The 27,098-nt window shown below is 43.4% G+C and overlaps 1 protein-coding gene across 2 annotated transcripts in view; it reads right to left on the bottom strand.

Moving 5' to 3' along the window:
- LOC112217359 (tyrosine-protein phosphatase non-receptor type 14-like) overlaps positions 1-22,983 on the bottom strand; it is a 103,162-nt gene extending 80,179 nt beyond the window's left edge. The window contains exon 1 of one of the 2 annotated variants that reach the window (XM_042300831.1): positions 22,516-22,983. The gene's annotated coding sequence lies outside the window, so the exon portion shown is untranslated. The remainder of the gene's footprint in view (positions 1-22,515) is intronic. The other variant, XM_042300832.1, reaches the window with a different exon arrangement.
- Between the last annotated feature and the right edge of the window lie 4,115 nt (positions 22,984-27,098).

Below are 27,098 nucleotides of genomic sequence, written 5' to 3'. Positions count from 1 at the left end.
CAGTTGAGAAATAAAAATATGATGTATTTTTAATCGTGGTCCAAAAACAATTTTTAACACCCGATTGCATTTAGAATTGTTGTACAATGATTGGGCTTATAAAGCCCAACCACTTTGCTACTTGGGGTGGCAGGTAGCCTAGTGGTTAGAGCGTTGGGCCAGTAACCGAAAGGTCGGTGGATTGAATCCCTGAGCGGACAAGTTAAAATCTGTCGTTCTGCCCCTGAACAAGGCAGTTAATCCACTGTTCTTAGGCTGTCATTGTAAATAAGAATTTGTTCTTAAGTGACTTGCCTGGTTAAATAAAAGAGCTGTCTGACAGATTCTCTGCTCAAAGGCTCTGTATCTGTATGCTGTGCATAAATAAATATAAATAACATACATAACCAATATACACAGGCACCAATTTAATTCCACTAAATTAGGCAAATTGAACAATAGACTGATACGCATGACCGGTCAAATGTCAAATGTATTTACATCAACTGGTATTTACAACCATGAATAGCCTAAAAATTATTATTTTGCAATGGGATTTTTTTCCTTCTTCCGGACAATTTTTTTGAATCCGTCAAAAGCCGGCTAACAGAAACCCTAAAAACACACACACATACCCCAGCTAGCACATTTGGTTTCTTGGAAGTTGTGGGAACATATGTTTTTGGTTTCACATTGGTTGTGGGAACAAAGCCATACATTTCCTGACCGGTAGAAGCGAACATTTTGTTGGTCTGGGAACAGAAATGATTGGTTATTTGGAGGTTTTTGAACGACTTCCTTAAACGTTTCAGTGAATGTTTCGATAAGACTTTTAATAACACTCCTAGCCTATTTTGGGTCAACTCTTTGAACAACAAACACTGATAGGACACTTGGAAAGGAATTTCCTTAAGCATTAATCATACAAACACAAGTATTATTTATTGTGAAACAGCATCAGTGAGATTCTAACCTGTCTTCTGTTCTCTGTCCATAGAATTTGTCCGCTGTGCCACCAGGATGGAGCTACAAGTCCATGTTTTTTTACTCATACAAAGCTGTTCATTTGAGTCTAGTCAAACAGACCCCATTTAAAAGGAAATAAGTACTCATTAAGATCAGGTGTGTAGAATTAATGGGAACGGCCAAAACACTTGAACATGATTAACTAATTCTACTGTGTTACTTTTTATGTTTACTTTATTTTGCAATTATTTTCTTAACTCTATTTCTTGAACTGCGCTGTTGGTTAAGGGCTTGTAAGTACGCATTTCACGGTATTGTGTGACAAATGTGACAAATACAATTTGATTTGAAGATAGAGGATAGAGGTATATGTATATGTTTTTAAATAACATCATTAGAACATTCTCTGAATGTTATTACAGTTTTCTTGTGTTTTTATGTAAAGTTTTCTTAATATTCTTGGAGCAATTTGAGAACATGACTTGAAATAAAACCATGAGGAAACGTTATGCTGAAGTACTGAAAGACCCACAGCAGGGAATTGTTTCTTACTGTAACGTTCTCTGAACTATTTGAGAACATTCCCAATGTCAAACCAGTTGGAGAATGTTTCTTACCAGCATTTGTATTAAATGCAACCATGTTTGAACTTTTAGGAAATTATATGTTAAAGTGTTGATATACGAAGTTCCTTCAATATGCTGAGAATGTTCCAAAGCCAAGCAACTATCTTGCAGCATTCCCAGTAAGATGTGGGAATGTTGAATGCAAAATAACCCTAGGACAAGCACACTCTCACCAATTTCGCTCTCCTCTATTTCATAAACAACACTGAAAGCATACTGGTAATGATTAAGTTAAGAGTTATTACATAGTTACCGCCTAGAGGTAATATCATATAGCTTAACACTTGGAGAGCCAGAATTACATGACTACTAGAATGGCCATGATATTCATTCTGACCTTTGATATTTCAATTGTGTAAATATTCCATAATAAATAATAAATTGTCAAATTAATGCATTTATTATGTTAAAATAGGTCATAAGAAACCTCAGGACACCAAATGTTAATTTAATGAGAAAGAAAATCTATTGATTGATCCAGAAGCGCATAGGCTGTAGATACTAAAATAAGACGATACTGTATTTTCTGACTATAAGACAACAGTTGCCTGCCCAACTAATGGCCCATCCAAACTACACCTAAACTATATTTAAACACATATAATCACACATGTATTAAGACAAGATTAAATTGACAACAGTCTGATGGGTGACAATAATGTCAATTGTCAAATTGAGAATGAAGAGACCAGCGAGTGTGCATTGGCATAGAAGTGAACAGATTGCGCCAGGTCGCAATTGTAAATGAGAACTTGTTCTCAACTTGCCTACCTGGTTAAATAAAGGTAAAATAAATAAATAAACGGAGCTTACCAAAAAGCACTTTTTCAAATAAACTTTTACAGGTCCATGCAGGCCAGATGTTTTGATAGCTATACCCTATCTAAGGTTTCTAATGAACTATCAAAATTGCTCAGCTGGGCTCTGTTTCAAAATATAACTTTCTGAGTACTGGCGACAATCAGCAACAGTCATTTGGGTTTAAATATCCTTTCTATTTTATTCTGTTATATTCCATTATATTATTACTGTAAAATATGTGTGTGTTGACTGTGGTAAGGCAGGGGAATACAAACATGTGATGTCTGCTAAATGACAAGTTGATTTCATTGGCATGGCGAAGCCATTTAGCCTCGGCTACTAAGCACAGATAAAAAAAACTAAAAACATGCTATTCTGTTCTTTTGAAATAAATTCTTAGTATCATGTTTTTAATTACCTATGCATATATGCATATTTATCTCAAAGTTCTGCTAGTGTAAAATACACAAATTTAGGAAAAGTCCATTACAAACCGTCCTAGTGTTACAAACCTAGAGTGTTAATGCTCCATGATGTAGACGGGCACTGAGATAACAACAACATAAGCATCACTAACAGTAGTGGGGAGCTGAGCTAGCATTAACATTAGCACCACTAACAGTAGTGGGGAGCTAGCATTAACATTAGCACCACTAACAGTAGTCGGGAGCTAGCATTAACATTAGCACCACTAATAGTAGTGGGGAGCTAGCATTAACATTAGCACCACTAACAGTAGTGGGGAGCTAGCATTAACATTAGCATCACTAACAGTAGTGGGGAGCTGAGCTAGCATTAACATTAGCACCACTAACAGTAGTGGGGAGCTGAGCTAGCATTAACATTAGCACCACTAACCGTAGTGGGGAGCTAGCATTAACATTAGCACCACTAACAGTAGTGGGGAGCTAGCATTAACATTAGCACCACTAACAGTAGTGGGGAGCTAGCATTAACATTAGCATCACTAACAGTACTGTTAAAGGCAGAGGCTGCGGTTCCAAAGGTAACCACCCTGTTCCGACCCCCTGGAAGTCTTTACCCCAGAGCTAAAAACATGTATCACATTCTGCACATGTGCTTCTTTAGCTGTACTTTACACACACACATTTTTGTGTTCACTGTTTTACTGGAAACGTCCATGCAGCATCTGCATACCAACCATTTGATCTCAATCAGTTTCATGGGGATATGCATTTAGATCTTCTTGTGTTATACAGTGTTGATTAGAAGTAGCCCAGTGTTGTTTTGAATAATGTAAAAGCAGATGGTGTTAACAAACTGTAGCATACCTGTGTTTTGTTTCAATCAAAGCACATATTCTGCCTAGAGGCGGGCTGTGGAGTTTTGGCATGATCATCCTAAAATGAGGTGTTTTTTGTCTTGCAGTATGTAACGTTATACTATGCTATTATCGGTTCTGTTATGTAGAATACCATCATTATGTGATCTTGCAGACATGTTTTTTATTTTATTAAACTAGCACCATTCTCTATTCATCACTGAAACTTGACAGTAGCCTGTTCTATGGGCAGACGAAGGAGTAGAGAAGAGACTGTGCATAAAATATAGAATCCTGCACATTTTTTTTCCAATTGTGAAGAGGCTTCCAGATAATTGGGAACTGCAACCAGTCAGTGGAATGAACTGGCCTCATGCAGGATTGATAGTCTAAAGGGCCCACAACACCAATCAAAATCCCCCAAACCTCCTGTAGAGAACTACAACCTCCCCTCCAGCCCAAAACAAAACATGCTGAGAAGTAGTGTCAACCAAGATCTCAGAGAGAGATGGAGAGGGAGACGGAGAGACAAAAAGGGACGAGAGAGACGAAAAGACAGAGAGTGAGAGAGAGAGACAGGGGGGGAGAGGGAGAGAGACAGAGAGGGAGAGTGCGAGACAGAGGGAAGAGGGAGAGAGACAGAAGAAAGAGAGGGAAGAGGGGGAGAGAGAGAGAGACAGAGAGACAGAGGGGGAGAGAGAGAGAGACGGAGAGACAGAGGGGGAGAGAGAGAGACAGAGAGGGAGAGAAGCGGAGAGACAGAGAGGGAGAGAGAGACAGTGAGGGAAGAGGGGGATAGAGAGAGTGAAGAGGGAGAGAGAGAGCGAGAGAGACAGAGGGAAGAGGGGGAGAGAGAGAGATGGAGAGACAGAGGGAAGAGAGGGAGAGAGATGGAGAGACAGAGAGGGAGAGAGAGAGAGTGAAGAGGGGGAGAGAGAGAGAGAGAGAGAGAGAGAGGGAAGAGGGGGAGAGAGAGCGAGAGAGACAGAGGGAAGAGGGGGATAGAGAGAGATGGAGAGACAGAGGGAAGAGAGGGAGAGAGATGGAGAGACAGAGAGGGAAGAGGGGGAGAGAGATGGAGAGACAGAGAGGGAGAGAGAGAGAGAGACAGAGAGGGAAGAGGGGGATAGAGAGAGTGAAGAGGGGGAGAGAGAGCGAGAGAGACAGAGGGAAGAGGGGGATAGAGAGAGATGGAGAGACAGAGGGAAGAGAGGGAGAGAGATGGAGAGAGAGAGAGAGAGAGACAGAGAGGGAAGAGGGGGAGAAGATGTGGGCTAGGAATTAAAAGGAGTGTAAAAAAGGCTCAAGTGAGCAAGGAAGAGAGAGAAGAAGGAGAGGAGGAAAGGGGGAGGAGGAGGAGAGACAGTGGGAATGTGTTGCTTCTTGTCTGGTCTCTGGCAGTGTGGTGCTGATACTCAGTTTGGATCCAAGCCCAGATTCCTCTCTACTCTGACTAGAAAAACAGAGCACACCTGACAGAAGTATGCGGAGGGATGGTGTGTGTGTGCGTGTGTGTAAGAGATAAAGAGAGAGATTGGAGGAGGTGGCTATATGGCCAATAGGTGCAGTATGAACTTCTGAACAATACATTTTAGATTTTTTTATGCTCTTTTGCACACCAGTATTTCTACTTGCACATCCTCATCTGCACATCTATCACTCCAGTGTCAATTGCTAAATTGTAATTACTTCACCACTATGGCCTATTTATTGCCTTACCTCCTTACTTCCTTTGCACACACTGTATATAGATTTTTTTCTATTGTGTTATTGACCGTACGTTTGTTTATCCCATGTGTAACTCAGTGTTGTTGTTTGTGTTGCACTGCTTTGCTTTATCTTGACCAGGTCGCAGTTGTAAATGAGAACTTGTTCTCAACTGGCCTACCTGGTTAAATAAAGGTGAATAAAAATATATATATTTAATCCAATAATGGGTTGGTATCACAACAACAAGCCCAACCTGACTGGGCAAAATGGATGGGGCGTTACACATTCCTTATCCTGGAATCCTGAATCTCACTGAGAAAACAAACACTTGCTATTGTAGCTTCTTGTTCATGTGTTTTTCACTATAATTAGTTAACAATGGGTGACTAAATCGGCCTTGTTTTCTGATTGGTGGACTTTGGTCTGTTAAGCACTGTGGTCACCGGACCTGAGCCACAGTCCTTCTGACCCTGACTGTGGCATGAGATTGGGGGAAGTGACATCAACAGCTGACAGTAAACCCCACTTAACCCAAACCACCATAGAAATGTTCTCACGCACACAGACCAGCTAAATCACTAGGGGATGGCAACTGATTAAGCAAACAAGCAAACACACATGTGCGCAGGCACGCACACACACACACACACACACACACACACACACACAGTAAACACACCCTTCAGAGGTTAGCCAAGGGGCCAGACAGCAGTTATTGCAATATAAAACTAGCAATCAACTGCATCATTTTGTCTGTGGTTGAAGATACACAGACAGACAATAGATTGAGACCAAACCTTCCCACTTCAGGCACAGCGTTACATAAACGCAGCCACACCATCCCCCTGCCAGCGGGTTTATCTTCGGCTCACATAAACAGCCTATACATTTATGAATTTGCACGTTGTAATTTTGCGGTGCCCAAAATGCAAGGGGTAGCAGAGGAAGACACAGAGAGAGCGAGAGTGAGTTGTTTTTTTGTTTCCAATATAGCAGTGTTTACTATGAAACCCTTCCAGAGTTTTTCCCTCTCTCTCTCTCTCTTTTTCCCGCTCCCACTCTCTGTGCTGGCTGGGAGACAGCTGTTCCTCTGTCAGTTTGATGAGAACCGCGAGGTGCCACTGTGGGGTGTCGCTCCAATGTAATAAAAGAGAGTAAAATCCTAATAAAAACAGGATGGGTGGGAGTTATCTCTTTCTCAGCTTGTTGTCTATCTGACCTCATGTTTAGAAAGATACACGAGAGTCATATACACATAGTCTTATCATTGACTCCTCTGCTGTTTAGTTTTCTGGAATTGAATGAGTCACAAACTAACCAAACTACAGTGAAAGGGGACATCCCAACCAGGAGCTACCATGATGCAAACCAAAAAGGCCCCAAAAAGATGCTAACAACTCTTTCCACTGGTTTAAATGTCCAGTATCGTCAAAATGTTGTATCATATTGTACAACAGCTGATGAAACTAACACTGTAAAAGTGTGAAAGAAATTGATCAGTGTTATTTCCTAAAAACGTTGCTGGTTGAATTTGCATGGGTGGCATGGTGACATCACCACAAGGTACATTAGTTAATAGACCAACAGCAACGAGTGTTCCAAACCTCTCTACCAATAACAGCTCATTTTCAGTTAGGGCCTATGGAGATGACCCTAACCAAAACATGCTCTTACAGAGTCACGTTAGCCTACACACCAGAGCAGACTAATATTACACAACCAAAACACCGGCCTGCTACACACTCAAACCTGCTTACATAGCACAACCAAAACACAGTATTACTGTCTCACTACACACCCAAACCTGCTTACATAGCACAACCAAAACACAGTATTACTGTCTCACTACACACCCAAACCTGCTTACATAGCACAACCAAAACACAGTATTACTGTCTCACTACACACCCAAACCTGCTTACATAGCACAACCAAAACACAGTATTACTGTCTCACTACACACCCAAACCTGCTTACATAGCACAACCAAAACACAGTATTACTGTCTCACTACACACCCAAACCTGCTTACATAGCACAACCAAAACACAGTATTACTGTCTCACTACACACCCAAACCTGCTTACATAGCACAACCAAAACACAGTATTACTGTCTCACTACACACCTAAACCTGCTTACATAGCACAACCAAAACACAGTATTACTGTCTCACTACACACCTAAATATTCTAGTCATACTGACACGCTGTCTACAGAATACTGCAAATAACAATCCTTTAATATTGGAAAACCAAAGCAGTGTCTTAAATGGTTATGATACAGACCAAACCCTGTACACTGGTTCTCTACAAGCAGCGAGGACAATTCATATTATCGTGTTTCACTGAACTTTGAAAAACAGGCAGACTCTGGGCAGCCCCCACGCATACTGATCTGTGGTGTGTGTGTGTTGGAAAATCAAGTCTGCAGAACAGAGACCATCTTGTCTAGGGCATATTTTTTTCTCCCCACTACTAGAGGCACACAGAGAAAGGCAGCAACAGCTTTTTGATGTTTGGCTTCCAGCGTAGCGTAACAGTGTAAAACACTGTGTAAAACACTCCCCCAACACCCACATATCAATCTACTGACCATAAATCATACTATCTGTCTGACAGACATCTTACAGCTGTGTAGAATACAATACAACTTTCTCTCCACCCGCAAGACAAAGACCGCCTGGAACGTCAACAAAGAACAACACTGTCCTATACCATGCTCATACTCAATCTAGTGACAGCACAAGTCTTTAGTAACTCCCATTACATGACAACACTTCAGTGTCAAATGAACAACACACTCACACACACATACACACTGTGAACTTACTACTGAACAATGTGTCCATACACACCAGTCGGCTATAACCTTATACACCAGAAAAAGTAAGGTAAACAGACCTATGATAATTGGACGGTCAACCATGTCAACTCCTTCAGGAATTAAACGCATCTTATCGGACTCTTTTTTTGTCTCCTCTCCAGATCTGTAACCTAATGCCACACACAGGGGCAGAGGTTATGATTTCTGTAGTCGCCAGCTATCAGGTTACCAGTAGTAAAACAACCCTATCATACACAGTGAAGAAAACTAGTGATCTTGTGTGGCTATTCAAAAACTCTGTTTGATGTATCATGATGGAAAACGCTAGTCACCCCAAAGTAAACAACACATCTTCCAAAGACCTCAATTCAGACACGTAATGTGGGTGTTCTGTCAAAGCAGGGCTCCTTTGACAATTCTTCTCTATTCATGCTCACACAAAAGAGGGAACAAAACAGCACTTTGTCACCTACTGTTAAAACCATTAGACGCAGGGCATTTGGAGTGAGGACGTAAATGTATCATGTGTAATTTAATCAATCTGATCTCTTGCGCTTCTCTTTCTCTCTCTCTCCCCGAGTCTCTCTCTGAGTCTCTCATTGTCTCTCTCTCTCTGAGTCACTCTCTCACTGAGTCTCTCTGTCTCTCTCTCTCTCTCTCTTTGAGTCTCTGTATCAATTCAATTCAATTCAAGGGGTTTATTGGCATGGGAAACGTGTTAACATTGCCAAAGCAAGTGAGGTAGATAATATATAAAGTGAATATATAAAGTGAAATAAACAATAAAAATTAACAGTAAACATTACACATCTCTCTCTGAGTCTTTCTCTCTCTCTGAGTCTCTCTCTGAGTCTCCCTCTCTCTCTCTCTCTCTTAGTCTCTGTCTGAGTCTCTCTCTGTCCCACGCTACACACGAGCACTTTAGCAAAACAAACAGGTTTAGTGCTTAAGTGCCCGTAGCTGGTCTGTCACTAGTTTAGTTTTCACGATGTGTTCTGCAACCCAACACACACACAGATGCTACGGTACCTCTGAGGACTACTGTTAACCACACATACAGACAGACAACCACAAGCCACCTCACTCAGATAAAGAACCTTCACTATTTCAGGTTCCAGTTTCTGCTGATTGTTCGTCAAAGGGTTGTGTTGAATCTGTCTGGATGCTCATTGCTGGTTGAAGTGCTCAAAAACCTCCTGAGAGAAATATGACTTCAACAAGTAAGGGGAAAGTTTAAGGACACATCACACACACACATTCCAGCAGACACGTGTGGACTCATACACACACACACTGTGTAACGGTTTTCTAGTGGTGATGAAAGAGAGTCGGACCAAACTGCAGCGTGTCGATTGCGATCCATGTTTAATATAACAAAAAACACGAACTTACAAAAACAATAAACGAAACCGAAACAGCCTATCTGGTGCAAACTAACAACGAGTACACATAGGACACTAAGGACAATCACCCACGACAAACTCAAAGAATATGGCTGCCTAAATATGGTTCCCAATCAGAGACAACGATAAGCATCTGCCTCTGATTGAGAACCACTCCAGACAGCCATAGACTTTGCTAGACAACCCACTAAGCTACAATCCCAATACCACCACCAAAACCCCAAGACAAACACACCACAATTACAAAAACCCCATGCCACACCCTGGCCTGACCAAATACATAAAGATGAACACAAAATACTTTGACCAGGGCGTGACAGAACCCCCCTAAGGTGCGGACTCCCGAGCACCTCAAAACAATAGGGAGGGTCCGGGTGGGCGTCTGTCCATGGTGGCGGCTCCGGCGCGGGACGTGGACCCCACTCCTTTAATGTCTTAGTCCCCTCTCCCTTCGTCCCTGGATAGTCCACCCTCGCCGCCGACCATGGCCTAGTAGTCCTCACCCAGAAACCCACTGGACTGAGGAGCAGATCGGGACTGAAGGACAGCTCGGGACCGAGGCAGCTCGGGACTGAGGGGAATTAATAGTTTAGCGGGAGTGAGAGAAAGCTCAGGAGTGAGAGAAAGCTCAGGAGTGAGAGGAAGCTCAGGAGTGAGAGGAAGCTCAGGAGTGAGAGGAAGCTCAGGAGTGAGAGGAAGCTCAGGAGTGAGAGGAAGCTCAGGAGTGAGAGGAAGCTCAGGCCGGTAAATAGATCTACCAGCTCCTGGCTGGCTGGTGGTCTCAGCAGATCCTGGCTGACTGGCAGATCCTGGCTGACTGGCAGATCCTGGCTGACTGGCAGATCTGGAAGAGTCTGGCTGACTGGCAGATCTGGAAGAGTCTGGTTGACTGGCAGATCTGGAAGAGTCTGGCTGACTGGCAGATCTGGCGGCGCTGGGCAGACTGGCAGATCTGGCGGCGCTGGGCAGACTGGCGGCGCTGGGCAGACTGGCGATGCTGGGCAGACTGGCGGCGCTGGGCAGACTGGCGGCGCTGGGCAGACTGGCGGCGCTGGGCAGACTGACGACGCTGGGCAGACTGGCGGCGCTGGGCAGACTGGCGGTGCTGGGCAGACTGGCGGTGCTGGGCAGACTGGCGACGCTGGGCAGACTGGCGACGCTGGGCAGACTGGCGACGCTGGGCAGACTGGCGACGCTGGACAGACTGGCGGCGCTGGGCAGACTGGGGGCACTGGCGGCGCTGGGCAGACTGGCGGCACTAGCTGCCCCATATAGGCTGACAGCTCTGGCGGCTTCTTACAGACTGACCGCTCTGGCGGCTCCGTGCTGACTGGCAGCTCCTTGCAGACTGGCAGCTCCTTACAGACTGACAGCTCCGTGCAGACTGACAGCTCCGTGCAGACTGACAGCTCCGTGCAGACTGGCAGCTCCGTGCAGACTGGCAGCTCCATGCAGACTGGCAGCTCCATGCAGACTGGCTGCTCCATGCAGACTGGCTGCTCTATGCAGACTGACATCTCTGGCTGCTTCATGCAGACTGACAGCTCTGGCTGCTCCATGTAGACTGGCTGCTTCATGCAGACTGGCAGCTCGGGCTGCTTCATGTAGACTGACAGCTCTGGCTGCTCCATGCGGACTGACAGCTCTGGCTGCTCCATGTAGACTGACTGCTTCATGCAGACTGGCAGCTCGGGCTGCTTCATGTAGACTGACAGCTCTGGCTGCTCCATGCGGACTGACAGCTCTGGCTGCTCCATGCGGACTGACAGCTCTGGCTGCTCCATGCGGACTGACAGCTCTGGCTGCTCCATGCGGACTGACAGCTCTGGCTGCTCCATGCGGACTGACAGCTCTGGCTGCTCCATGCAGACTGACAGCTCTGGCTGCTCCATGTAGACTGGCTGCTTCATGCAGACTGGCAGCGCGGGCTGCTTCATGTAGACTGACAGCTCTGGCTGCTTCATGCAGACTGGCAGCTCTGGCTGCGCTGAACAGGCGGGAGACTCCGGCAGCGCAGGAGAGGAGAAAGGCTCCGACAGCGCTGGAGAGGCGAGGCGCACTGTAGGCCTGATGCGTGGTGCTGGTACTGGTGGTACTGGACCGAGGACACGCACAGGAAGCCTGGTGCGGGGAGCTGCTACCGGAGGGCTGGGGTGTGGAGGTGGTACTGGATAGACCGGACCGTGCAGGCGCACTGGAGCTCTTGAGCACCGAGCCTGCCCAACCTTACCTGGTTGAATGCTCCCGGTTGCCCTGCCAGTGCGGCGAGGTGGAATAGCCTGCACTGGGCTATGCAGGCGAACCGGAGACACCGAGCGCAAGGCTGGTGCCATGTAAGCCGGCCCAAGGAGACGCACTGGGGACCAGATGCGTAGAGCCGGCTTCATGGCATTTGGCTCGACGCTCAATCTAGCCCGGCCGATACGCGGAGCTGGAATATACCGAACCGGGCTGTGCACCCGCACTGGAGACACCGTGCGCTCCACAGCATAACACGGTGCCTGCCCGGTCTCTCCAGCCCCCGGTAAGCACAGGGAGTTTGCGCAGGTCTCCTACCTGGCATAGCCATACTCCCTGTAAGCCCCCCCAAGAAATTTTGGGGCTGACTCTCGGGCTTCCATCCGCTCTGCCGTGCTAGCTCCTCATAATGCCGCCTCTCTGCTTTTGCTGCCTCCAGCTCGGCTTTGGGGCGACAATAATCTCCAGGCTCATTCCAGGGTCCTTTACCGTCCAATTCCTCCTCCCATGTCCATAACTCCAGGTGGTGCAACCTCTCCCACTGTAGCTGCTGCTGCTCCTGCTGCTGCTGCCTCTGTTGCCTCTTCTCCTTTTTCGGCTGCTCCTGCCTGTTGACACGCCGCTTGGTCCGTTGGTGGTGGGTGATTCTGTAACGGTTTTCTAGTGGTGATGAAAGAGAGTCGGACCAAACTGCAGCGTGTCGATTGCGATCCATGTTTAATATAACAAAAAAACACGAACTTACAAAAAACAATAAACGAAACCGAAACAGCCTATCTGGTGCAAACTAACAACGAGTACACATAGGACACTAAGGACAATCACCCACGACAAACTCAAAGAATATGGCTGCCTAAATATGGTTCCCAATCAGAGACAACGATAAGCATCTGCCTCTGATTGAGAACCACTCCAGACAGCCATAGACTTTGCTAGACAACCCACTAAGCTACAATCCCAATACCACCACCAAAACCCCAAGACAAACACACCACAATTACAAAAACCCCATGCCACACCCTGGCCTGACCAAATACATAAAGATGAACACAAAATACTTTGACCAGGGCGTGACACACTGTGGTTCCGGCATCTCAGATTCCCCAGACTGCCTGAGGGGCAATGAAGGAAGGAGTTGTGTTGGGATGGGATGCCTCACTGGACGATGCAACACACCCCTGGGTGCCCCTTTGTTACCTGACACACTAGCCATGTGTGTTTCTGTCTGCCTCGGAAAACCCACTCAGAAACGCTCTGTTAATAGTTTAGCCGTATCATGTTGCTCAGTTAGGACAATAGCTTTACCTCTCCTCATCTGTGCAAATGATCACACACACAAACACGCACAAACATACACACCACACACACACACAGATACAAGCAGCTGCAAGCAGATTGTAGAGCCAGACAGTCAGGGTCCTTGTTAGAAACGCATCTGCTGTTTCACTCTTCATTTGGTCTCTCTCTCTCTCTCTCTCTCTCTCTCCCTCTCTCGCTCTGGTGTGTGAGAACACTGAGACACTGACAAACACAGTGTTGAGCATTCACACTGAGGTGAGACTCAGACAGGGAGGGAGCAGGGAGCCACCTCAGCCTTGTTAATGTATGAGAGGGTCAAGTTAAGGGTTGACAGAGCTCTGTTAAAGATAAAGGAATGTGTTTATAGTGATCTATAGTGCACTGCATAGCAGATATAACTTACAAGAATGCACAATAATATGATACATACTGCTACTGTAGTTAGGCCTTGCTTAATGATAAAGTAGGTGTGCCCAATAATGTTTGTACCATGTTTTGTGCTGCTGCCATATTGTGTGGCTACCGTGTTGTTGTTAGGTTGTGTTGCTACCATGCTGTGTTGTCATGTGTTGGTGCCTTGCTATGTTGTTGTCTTAGGTCTCTCTTTATGTAGTGTTGTGTTGCCTCTCTTGTTGTGATGTGTGTTTTGTCCTATATTTATATTGTATTCATTTATTATTTCTAATCCCAGACCCCCGTCCCCGCAGGAGGCCTTTTGCATTTTGGTAGGCCGTCATTGTAAATTAAAAATTGTTCTTAACTGACTTGCCTAGTTAAATAAAGGTCCAAATTTAAAAAATAAACCAATAACAATGTGTGACAATGCGATTTCATGAAAAACACTTCAAGACTGGATATTCAAAAGAACCATTGGTGCCAGCGGTGATTAAGTAGCTAGCCATTAGGGACCATGGTAGTGGTGACCATTGGTGCCAGTGGTGGATTAAGTAGCTAGCCATTAGGGACCATGGTAGTGGTGGCCATTGGTGCCAGCGGTGGATTAATTTCAAACAAATGAAAATACAATTATTAGATAATGATCATGTAGTTACCCATTTGATTTGAATTCTACCTAATCCAAGAAAATAAGTGAACTGTAAAATTAAATAAACCCTAAACATAGACTTTGTGTGTGTGTGTGTGTGTATTTGCGTCAGGGTTTCTGTTAGCCGGAAATAGCCGTCTTTTGGCCGATGAAAAATTAGAAATGCCCTATAAATAGGCCAATTTTCCGGGAGAAGAAGAAAAAATCCCATTGCGAAATAATACTTCTTAGCCTATTCGTTGATGGACATACCAGTTGATGGAAATACATTTGACGAGTCATGCTTACTGGTCTGTAGGTTCATTTGCATCATTTTGTGGAATGAAATTGGCGTGTGTACAGTATACAGTATATTAGTTGTGTATCTTATTTATCACACCCGTAAAGCATGCAGACACAGAGACTTTGAGCAGATAAAAACGGTCAGGCTGCTGCTACAGCATCTTAAACAGCAAACATAGGCAACGGAAGGCCGGATTCATCAGCGCGGCACACACCACTTTGCAATGAGCTGGAGCCAGTAAGTAAGCCAGTAAGACTATTATTATTATTTTAAATATACTTAATTGTTTGAAACCAATGCAATGAATCAATGCAATATTAGCCCCTTTCAATGTAATATACCGAAAGAAAGCCAACTATGCAAGATTTAGAATGCAGAACTAACTGTGCACAAAATGTTCCTGTAGGCAGAGCGTATTGGAGTAGGATTCTATTGCATTGACAGGCATGACTCAGGCAGTACTCTACACAGACCGGTGCGCCATAACCAATCATAGCTGCAGTAGGCCTAAATGCAAATAGCCTTTGCCATATATGGATCTGTGCCATTCACTTTGAACTGGACTGTGTTTAGGCTACCACGGTCATGAGTAGATGCACTTGTTTTGAGATCTGCATGTAGCCACAAATGCAACTTTGGTTCATATTCTTCACTAGTTAGTGAGTTATTAGCCCAGTTATAGCTCATTTCTAGTCAACAATGGAGGAGTAGTTGCTTCCAACAAGAGCACAAAAACAACATTTTCAGCCACCTCCTCATCTGAAGAACAAGTGGATAAACAGGTTCACGTCAGGCCCTGCATGTTTTTTTCTAAAGTCTCATGGAATGTAGGCCTACATTGAACACCACACATTGACTGCTACTGTAGGCTGAACAATAGAGCAGCTATTTCCATGTTCAAAATATTATGGGATGTGTTTTAACATTTTTTTTGATGGAAGCCAATTTAGCAGACCTACATTATGATCAAATAGCCACAGCAGCCTACTTGGCCACTGTTAAAACTGTAACTTAAAGCGGGTACAGCCTCAGTGTTCACAGTAAACACGAGCCGGAAGTTGCACATCATTTTCACAATGTTCAAGTTTGCACTCAGCAGACCAGAAATTTGCTCAGTGCCACTGAACATTTGAGGGAACAACCCATGCTAGTTGTTGCGTATTAGAACTCCCCTCTTTCTACATTTCTAAGGGATATTTTAATCTCTGTCACATGAAACCGCTCGCATGTGCAGTGTGCTTTGACAAAGGTGTTTTCCATTACTGCCTTCTGTGCTTATAATGTGAATAAATAACAGTTTATCAACATTTTAAGCGAAACGTTCTGACCTGTTGCATCACTCATTGCCATATGAGTAAATGTGGAACGTTCTGACCTGTTGCATCACTCATTGCTATATGAGTAAATGTGGAACGTTCTGACCTGTTGCATCACTCATTGCTATATGAGTAAATGTGGACCGTTCTGACCTGTTGCATCACTCATTGCTATATGAGTAAATGTGGACCGTTCTGACCTGTTGCATCACTCATTGCTATATGAGTAAATGTGGACCGTTCTGACCTGTTGCATCAGACTCATTGCTCTATGAGTAAATGTGGACCGTTCTGACCTGTTGCATCAGACTCATTGCTCTATGAGTAAATGTGGACCGTTCTGACCTGTTGCATCACTCATTGCTATATGAGTAAATGTGGACCGTTCTGACCTGTTGCATCACTCATTGCTATATGAGTAAATGTGGACCATTCTGACCTGTTGCATCAGACTCATTGCTCTATGAGTAAATGTGGACCGTTCTGACCTGTTGCATCAGACTCATTGCTCTATGAGTAAATGTGGACCGTTCTGACCTGTTGCATCAGACTCATTGCTCTATGAGTAAATGTGGACCGTTCTGACCTGTTGCATCAGACTCATTGCTCTATGAGTAAATGTGGACCGTTCTGACCTGTTGCATCACTCATTGCTATATGAGTAAATGTGGACCGTTCTGACCTGTTGCATCACTCATTGCTATATGAGTAAATGTGGACCGTTCTGACCTGTTGCATCAGACTCATTGCTATATGAGTAAATGTGGACCGTTCTGACCTGTTGCATCACTCATTGCTATATGAGTAAATGTGGACCGTTCTGACCTGTTGCATCACTCATTGCTATATGAGTAAATGTGGACCGTTCTGACCTGTTGCATCAGACTCATTGCTCTATGAGTAAATGTGGACCGTTCTGACCTGTTGCATCAGACTCATTGCTCTATGAGTAAATGTGGACCGTTCTGACCTGTTGCATCAGACTCATTGCTATATGAGTAAATGTGGACCGTTCTGACCTGTTGCATCAGACTCATTGCTATATGAGTAAATGTGGACCGTTCTGACCTGTTGCATCACTCATTGCTATATGAGTAAATGTGGACCGTTCTGACCTGTTGCATCACTCATTGCTATATGAGTAAATGTGGACCGTTCTGACCTGTTGCATCACTCATTGCTATATGAGTAAATGTGGACCGTTCTGACCTGTTGCATCAGACTCATTGCTATATGAGTAAATGTGGACCGTTCTGACCTGTTGCATCACTCATTGCTCTATGAGTAAATGTGGAACGTTCTTCTAGCATCTTCAAAGTGCGCGTCAGAATTCAGCAAGAAGAACCGCACATTGTTGCATCCTCGACATACAAGTGCTGTTAATATGAATGACCATCATCTAAATGTGATTTCTGTCATTCTGAGCACCGTGCGTGGACGCCCTAATCAGGTTACACACCCAATGCATATGGGTCCGGTAAATTTCTCATATGTCTGGGAAATTAAAATGCTGCCGGTCAAATGTCCGGCCCCATATTTTCCTAACAGAAACCTGTGTGTATATTGGCATCAGTGCCCTGGTGTTCTGGACTGGAATGAACTGGTCATGTTCAGCGTTCCTGACTGCAGTTCCCATGTAAACAGAGCTGTCACCCTGACATGGACAGGAGGAGGAGGATCAAAGAGGATAAGTCTCAGTGACACTCGGCAGAGACGTTTTTCCGAACCTGGACCGCCGCACCACGACTCATCCTGTGCCACAGGAAACGGTCGCTGATGTCATGGAGAGAGTAGGGAGCGGATGAGAGGGAGAGATAAAGAGAGAGAAAAGGGGGGAGGCCAAGTGAGAAAGTGTGTCTGTGTATGTGAGAGAGAGAGAGTTGGAGAAGAGAGAAAGTTAACCCAACCGACACTACCACTACCTTCTTTCTAATGAGAGGATGAGAAAATGGAGAGAATGATAGAGGGACAGAGAACAGAGAGAGGGGGGCTGGTGAAACCCCTGTCACCCCTATCCCAGGCTCTTATCATGTTAGTCCAGTTGGTTGAGGGAGTGTTGGGGACAGAGGGAGGGAGGGAGCATCAACATGGAACCGTATCTGAGCAACTACCTCCAACACAACAGTATGGGACAGGCTGTGTCTACTGAAATTCAGCAGCCAACACTTTACAGCTAGATTTTCCATGCCCCCCCCCAACCACATCACACACACAAAAGCAGCATGTAGGCCACACATACGCACACACAAATGCAATAACCCACAAACACACACAGAAACATACTTGCACATTCATACACACACCCAACACAAAATAACTCACTCACCAAAAACCACTAAGTGTGCTTTCTCATGCCAAACCCTCAGTCAACATTCAACCTCCGAGGGGCTTCCCAACACAACACTATACAACTTTGCTGTGCCGCTTTCTCTCCTGTCTACTATTTCTCTCTGCAATACAGAGATACCTGTAGCAAGAAATGAGAATGATGACAGAAGAGGCTTTTGTGTGTGTGTGTGTGTGTGTGTGTGTGTGTGTGTGTGTGTGTGTGTGTGTGTGTGTGCGCATGTGTGTGTGAATGTATGTGAGTGAGTGTGTGTGTTGTGTACCTGACTGGCCAGAAGGGCGGGCTGTAGAGTGACTGACAGCTTCTATGCAGCAACAGGTGAGTGAAATGAGTACCTGGGATACAGAGGGACGGGTTGGGACATGTCTGCCTCTGTTATTGTCTGAGGTGAGGTGCTGCTGTAGAGCTGCCTTACACAACTCACAAACACAGCAGTACTATCCTCTCTGTACACTTCCCAAAGAATAAAATATAACAGGATAGAATGAAATCGAATAGCGCAGAGTGGTGCAGCAGTCTAAGGGACTGCATCACAGTGCTAGAGGTGTTACTACAGACCCGGGCTATGTCACAACCGGCCGTGAGAGGAGTCCCATAGGGCGGCGCACAATTGGCCCAGCATCGTCTGGGTTTGGCCGGGGGGGCTTGACAAGTAGGCCATCATTGTAAATAAGAATTTGTTCTTAACTGACTTGCCTGGTTAAATAAAAATAAATAAAGAATATGGCTGCACAGAAGTAGGTAACCCAAGCATACAGATATAGCTGCCTACTAGCAACATTCTTAAAGAGATTCTCCTGTGCTTTTAAAAAATACTTTTAAGCCAATAGTTTTGAATGTAGCGGTCACGAGAGCCAAAAGTGGTCCCCAAAAATTGCATACTACGCCACATACTCTGCTGTGTGTGCATCCTGCTAGCTGTCAATCAAATTGTGAGGGGCTGTGCTTCATTGGTTGAAACTCTAATTGCTAGGGGGCTGGCCCACGTGGGGCGTAGCACAGCTTTTAGTAAACAGTAGCTTTCAAAATAGGGATTTTGTGGCTAATTGAAGTAAAACAGTTATTCTGCTCATAGATTATGCATGTACAGTATGAAGGACATATTGACACATCCAGCCCAAAGCGGGAGGTTTAAAAAATACTTGCTAGTCACCAATGTTCTGGTGCATGTCTTTAAAGCCACTGACAGTCCAGCTCTTCAGCTCCTCTACCAGTGTTTAAAAAGCTGCTGTTGTGTATTCCCAGTCCACTTGTGCTAGCACCATATAATTTGCTCAGCATGCCATTGAGGTTATAAAGGCGACCAGATGTGTGTGTGGGGGGCACGCCTCCTGCAGCTATGCTATATATGCCATTACTGTACTCTCCTACTTTACGGTGGTAGTAATTCTAGGTGCATGTCCAAACAGATTGCTCTCACTCGCACACACCATTTTGAACACAGTGCTGGAGCCTTACTTTTTCCCAGCAATGTGCTAATGCTAATGTCATCACCATCACTAAAGAGTGGGAGACAGTGCTGGAGGCCCAGTCCCTTCTAGACAATTTCCTGGACAAAATGTTTAAACTTGGTGTAAACTTGGCAGTAGAAAACCTAAACAGTATATTTGACCTCTCAGCTTCCCTATCAAATCTAAAAATGTCAAGCAGACAACCTAAGAAAATGAGTAACAATGATTGTTTGATGAATAATGAAAAAATAATTTAAAAACCTAAGAAAGAAATTGAGAAACCTATCCAACCAAAAACATAGAGACCCAGAAAACCTGAGCCTACGCCTTCACTATGGTGAATCATTAAAACAAGACAGAAATACACTACGGAAAAAGAAGGAACAGCACGTCAGAAATCAGCTCAATGCAATTGAAGAATCTAACCAATTCTGGGGAAATTGGGGAACTCAAAACAAACAACGACACAAAGAGTTATTTATCCAAAACAGAGATATATCGATAAAACACTTCTCCAATCTTTTGGGCTCTATAACAAAGAACAAACAGAAAAACATACACATAACCTAATAAAAATTGTAGAATCAACTATTAAAGACTACTCGAACCCACGGGATTCTCCAAATACATTGAAGGAACTACAGGACAAAATACAAACCCTCCAACCCAAAAAGGCCTGTGGGGTTGATGGTAGCCTAAACGAAATGATCAAATATACAGACCACAAATTCCAATTGGCTGTACTTAAACTCTTTAACATCTTCCTCAGCTGGCATATTCCCCAATGTTGACTTGCCTAGTTAAATAAAGATAAAATAAAATAAAAAATACAATGTTTGGAACCAAGGACTGATCACCCCAATCCACAAAAGTGGAGCCAAATTTGACCCCAATAACTACCGTGGGATATGCGTCAACAGAAACCTTGGAAAAATCCTCTGCTTTATCATTAACAGCAGGCTTGTACATTTCCTCAGCAGAAACAATGTACTGAGCAAATGTCAAAATTGGCTTTTTACCAAATGACTGTACGACAGACAGTCGTATTCGCCCTGCACACCCTAAATGACAAACAAACAAACCAAAACAAAGGCAAAGTCTTCTCATGCTTTGTTGATTTCAGGGGCCTGCTATAGAAATTGATGGACAGTGGTGTTGGGGTAAAAACATACGACATTATAAAATCCATGTACACAAACAACAAGTGTGCGGTTCAAATTGGCCAAAAACACACATTTCTTTCCACAGGGCCAGGGGGTGAGACAGGGATGCCGCTTAAGCCCCACCTCTTCAACATATATATCAACGAATCAGCACCCGGCCTCACCCTACTAGAATCCGAAGTCAAATGTCCACCGTTTGCTGATGATCTGGTGCTTCTATCCCCAACCAAGGAGGGCCTAGAGCAGCACCTAGATCTTCTGCACAGATTCTGTCAGACCTGGGTCCTGACAGTACATCTCAGGAGGACAAACTAAACTAGAATGCTATTTGGCCCTAAACAGAGAGTACACAGTACCAGGATACCTGACCACTGTGACTGACCCAAAATTAAGGAAATGTTTGACTATGTACAGACTCAGTTAGCATAGCCTTGCTATTGAGAAAGGCCACCAAAGGTAGACCTGGCTCCATGAGAAGACAGGCTATGTGCACACTGCCCACAAAATTAGTTGGAATCTGAGCTGCACTTCCTAACCTCTTGCCAAATGTATGACCATATTAGAGACACATATTTCCCTCAGATTACACAGACCCACAAAGAATTTGAAAAAAATCCAATTTTGATAAACTCCCATATCTATTGGGTGAAATACCACAGTGTGCAATCACAGCTGCAACATTTGTGACCTGTTGTCACAAGAAAAGGGCAACACGTGAAGAACAAACACCGCTGTAAATACAACCTATATTTATGTTTATTTATGTTCCCTTTTGTACTTTAACTATTTGCACATCATTACAACACTGTATATAGACATAATATGTGGAACTTTTGTTAGTGTAATGTTTACTGTACATTTTTATTGTTTATTTCACTTTTGTCTATTATCTATTTCACTTGCTTTGGCAATGTTTCCTATGCCAATAAACACCCTTAATTTGAAATTGACAGAGACTGAGGTAGACATGTTTAAACAAACACACTTGCATACCCACACACACACACACACATGCAAACACACATGCATACAAACGCTTTTTCACATGCATCAACACTTGCGTGCACACAGTATTGGTTTCTTCATTATGTTATCTTCTTTTCAGAGGTCAGTAATGTGACATGCCATAGGCAGACAGTGATGTTGCCACCATGGAGCTGGCTTGTATTTCTATATGACGCTTGCATAGACCTTGGACTCGACACTTTCGTGGCCTTGCCTTGCCTGTTTCATCATCTGAATTCTCCACTTCTCTGAAAATGTGCTCTCTGGTAACTGCTATATGCATGGTATAACACAGCTATTGCAGCCTACATGGAGAGAAAACCAGACACACAATACGTTCTAAGCCTATTTCTAGCCTAGGCCTACCCAAGACAGCAGATGTTTTTGATGAGTTTTCGTTTTTGGAAGCAAACACAAAAGCGCATTGAACAGATGAACCCTTTCCCAATGCAGGTCGCGGCTTGCCCTGAAACCCCGCCGCGAGACCCCCTGGAATGTTCCCGTTTGGCTGACGAAAAAAAGTTGCTCTACGTGGACAGGCAGGCGAGGCGAACGCATATGGCCTTCACTTTGCCTGCACCCTGTATAAAACTACTATTTACATGGGTTAGCCTACCAAGCAAGCTTTTGACTTGGCTGAATGAAGAATAACCCATAAAATAGTATTGCGATTTTAACATGGTAACAAAGCGCCGTTATTTTATTGCACTAAAAGCGTTCCATTGAAAGGAAACAAATCAACAAAAAGCAGCCAATCGCTGGTAGAGACACCCACCGTATTTCCTTTGCTTACATGCCGAAATTGTGTCTGCGCTGAGGAAATTCTGCGAGCTCGACGGAGTGGAACGGCCTCCTCAAATCCGCAAAATTGAGTTAATCCTCAAAACAGTTTTATTCTCCATTTCCATTTGTCAAAATTCTGTCTGAAATTTTTAAAATTAAGTATTTTATTCCCGAATACACAAAATCTGTCGAAAAGGAGAATAAAGAAAAAACTCCAAAGGAACTTTACCCCTCAAGATGCGAGTCGTAGGCTATATCCTAGTCTTCAACTGAGTGAAGTTCATGAGCCCCAAAAGCAAAACAACATTCGGAAAAGTTATCCAAGTTGTGCCAAAAATATAAAAAAGTAGGTGTTCGACTTTCCCTTAGACCCTGGGTTTTGTGATATAACGTCGACTCCACAACTCCGGAGCAGCCGAGAGCAGCGCATAGGTTTAGATACGTAGCCTATGTCCCGTCCCTTCTGACATCACATCAAGGAATTTCAGGAATGCAAGGCTAACGGAGAAGTGGCGGCTCCTCGTTTAATGGTTTTAGGCGAGAGATGACTAAACAGGGAACAAAGGGGACCCGCTTATATATTTATGTCCTTTCGCCTTTGTTAGTAGTCTAGCCTATATAAAAAGCCTTTCTCCCGAACAATTCCTGCTACTTTTTCTCCTTCAATTCAACAAAGAAATGTATCTTAGGAAATGTAGTAAACTATAATTTATTTGGAACTTCTCTATTTTTTTATTTAATATTTCATAGGCATTAGCATTTTTTTCTAATCAACACATGTCCCAACATAATCTGATGAGAAATGGGTCGGATGCTTTAGTATCACCATTAACTAAAACTGACTTTTGGCGACTGTTAGTTTGAATTAGTAACCAAACTGCATCCTCTGGTGGCCATATCCTTTCTGGTTCAGATTGACTTTGAGGAAAGCAATAATATGATGGAAAACAAATCCTGATCATTGCCTTACCAAGCATATTCACTCAGTTTCAGTCATATAAACTACCTAGACTCTATTCATTGAGAATCAATTGAATTAATATATATATTTAAGTGCATTAAACAGCATTAGGTCTGTACATGCAGGCCAGACGCCAGAACGAATCAGTTGGACTTTATTTAATTTTTATAGGCGGGCCCGTTTTTATTCACGGGCCTCCTGTGTGCATGCACTTTACGATATGGACACATTGATAACTAACACCATGACCTTTGGTCATGTAGTGTAAATGAATGTAACCAAATGACGGTTAAAGAAGTAGGCCTACTGGTTACACATGTAATGTGAAATTGATCAAGCAATCAAAGTGCAAACAATTCAATGAAACAATGAATGTGCAAGAATTGATGGGAGACAGTGGAGCACATTCTGGAGAGCTGAATGCATGCATTCTGAAGAGAGACACCCATACCTTTGCCACACAACATTTGTAGTAATACTCAAAAGGAACCTTATCTTCACACATTTTAGATGCTTTTCACTGACTACCGCAACTCAATAATCAAGCCCTATATTGCCATGTGCGCTGCTCAAATTGCTGGCTTCCCAAATGGACATAGGCCAACGCATAAGCTTATGATCCTGTGTGGTAAACTCAAGCTCTCTGATAAAGTATTCTGAATGACTTTACTTAGACAGGAGTAATTATATAATTTTGGCAAAACATCAATTTACTTTAAGGGAAGCCAGCATCAGAACAGTGCACTATGCACCCGCCAACTTTCCTTTCTAAATTGCAAGTGGCTGAAACCAGAGATCTCAATATAATGACGAGATTATCATGTCTCTGCCCTAACAATGCGAATCGTTCCAAAGGCGGGAATGCAGGCGACAAGCTGAAGTTGGCATAGAAACGCATTGGGTTATTCAGGACAGATTTAGGCGAGAGTGATGCCTCTCGCTTTGCCTCTTCCTCTCTTCTGAAACTAGCAAGCGAAACAAGCGCGGCTCTTTCTTACTTTTTTTGTAGCCCATGTATCTGATGCTGTCTGGCCGTACTCCTTTTGTCCAGACAGCATCAGATACGGTCTACACATACGGATACGAAGGGGCGTTGTTTCGCTCGCTCGGATGCTTTATGTGAGATTGATGCGCCTCTGTTGGCGAGCACCTCGGTCAAACAAATGATCAATATTTCAATATTTTATTTGGACGGGCAAGGAGGTACGATAGGGAGGTCCTGCCCCCTAAGGCCCACCCATAATGCCATCAGTGACTACAATGAACATAAAACAACACACAGCTAACATTCACATTTTTTTTTCTAAAGATCAATTTCCATTGTTTTAGGTGGCAATTCATTTTGTGTGACATGCTGGTCATGTAGGCAACTTAAAGGTCCATTGCAGCCATTTTATCTCAATATCATATAATTTCTGGGTAACAACTAAGTACCTTATTGTGATTGTTTTAAATTATAATGGTAAAAAATAAACCAAAACTGCTTCTTAGCAAATAGCAGTTTTGCTGGGACTGGCTGGGAGTGGTCTGGGTTGGGTGGGGAAACTGAAAACTGAAAACAAACTGTTATTGGTAGAGAGGTTTAAAACTCTCTTTGTAATTGGTCTATTAACTAATTTACCACCTGGTGATGCCACCAGACAGGCCAGAACACCATCCCACCAAAACAGGTTGAAATTTCAGGTGGTCTTTTCAAACAGCTCTTACACTAAAAGGGCACTATCCTCATTTTCACAATTTCACAGGATTATTCCAACCTCATAATGTGGAAATATATATAAAACATAGGACATTTTATTTTTTAGGTGCACTGGGCCTTTAAGTAAGCATGGACATTTGGAACTAATACCCTGCCCTGAACTTCAGTCACTGTTACTAGCCGGCTACCACCCGGTACTCAACCCTGCACCTGTATTGTATATAGTCATTGAACACTGGTCACTTTAATAATGTTTACATACTGTTTTACCCACTTTATATCGATATACTGTATTCTAGTCAAGGCTCATCCTATATAACTACTGCTGTATTCACCTTTTCTATTCATGTACTGCCATACTTTCTATGCACACCATCATATACATATATATTTATATTCCGGACTCTGACATTGCGTGTTCTAATATTTCTACCTTTCTTAATTCCTTTCTTTTTCTTTTTTGGGTTTGCGTGTATTGTTTTGTGTTGTTTAGTATTGCTGCACTGTATGTGTACTTGACAAAAACAATTTGATTTGATCACACCCATGTACCTGCAGAGGGAGACAAAGCACTTATTTTCACTAGCTAGAAGACAAAAGAATGGTCTACCTCTGCTAACTACAGTCTATTTTGGTGTTAGGAGATAATTGCACATTTAGTTGGGAAGGTATAAAACTACTATGTGGAGTCCCAATCTGTATAATGTTTTGTAAATTCAACCAAAGTAGTACAGCAGTAGCCTATAGTTTATTGATCTCTACATGTCTTTGTGTGGTTAATCAAATTAAAGTATAGGCTATTTGTCATATGTACAAGATAATAATATAAACATATACCATGTGTTATTTACTCTCATTATTATTATAAACATGAAAAACGAACACATTGTCTGTTTATTATTTTGATTAGTAAATTAAGTTGGCCAACTCATCTCCTCAGCTTCCCAATGGAATATTTCTCCACATATTTCCCAGGTGTGTATACTGGGGATCTATACTGAGGTCTGGTTCCCCCTGGTTCATTTGGATCATTACTGAGTGCATAATTCTTGCCCCATTACGTGCAATGGTAATGGTTGACTCAACGCTTTAGAATGCTGGTCCTCTGTAGCTCAGTTGGTAGAGAATGGCATTTGCAATGCCAGAATAATTTGTTTGATTCCCGGGACCACCCTTACGTAAAATGTATGCACTTATGACTCTAAGTTGCTTTGGATAAAAGCATCTGCTAAATGGCATATATTATATTACTAAACAGAGGAAAAGAGAGGAGGAAAAAGAGGAGTGGAGAGGGCAGAGTTGAGGACAGGATAAAGGGGTTAAAAATGTCCTCTCACCACCCAGTAGACAGACAAGCCTCTGAGCCCTGAGAGCTAAGGGCAGTCCTCAGTGCCTGATTAAAACTCAAGAGAGAAGAGGATGTGTGGAGATGTGTCAAATACAGCTGGCAGGATGTTTCTTATTTCTCTCGCTCTTTCTCACTGTTGCTCTCGCTCTGTCTCTGTCTCTCTCTGTCTCTCTCTCAATTCAATTCAATTCAATTCAAGGGCTTTATTGGCATGGGAAACATGTGTTAACATTGCCAATGCAAGTGAGGTAGATAATATATAATAATATATCTCTCTCTCTCTCTCTTTGTCTCTGTCTCTTACTCTCTCTATATTTCTCCCTCTCCCTCTTTAAGTAAAGTTGAAGTGATGGAGTGACTCCAATCAAATACCATCTTACCTGTCAAGACCAAATAATTTGAATCACCGATTTTCAACTTTCTACTTTATTTTCATAATAAATGATTCAGAAATGATTCAGATATAAATCATTGAAATGTTTTGTTTTAGCTTCACATACTCCAATATTTCACACACATTAAGTACAAAGAATCAAAGATCATTCTTTAATGATTTTTTATTGTGCA

The sequence above is a fragment of the Oncorhynchus tshawytscha genome, linkage group LG18 (assembly GCF_018296145.1).
Source record: "Oncorhynchus tshawytscha isolate Ot180627B linkage group LG18, Otsh_v2.0, whole genome shotgun sequence".
Taxonomy (NCBI): domain Eukaryota; kingdom Metazoa; phylum Chordata; class Actinopteri; order Salmoniformes; family Salmonidae; genus Oncorhynchus; species Oncorhynchus tshawytscha.
Note: the sequence above shows the minus strand (reverse complement) of the source record. Positions and strands in the feature narration are given on the sequence as shown.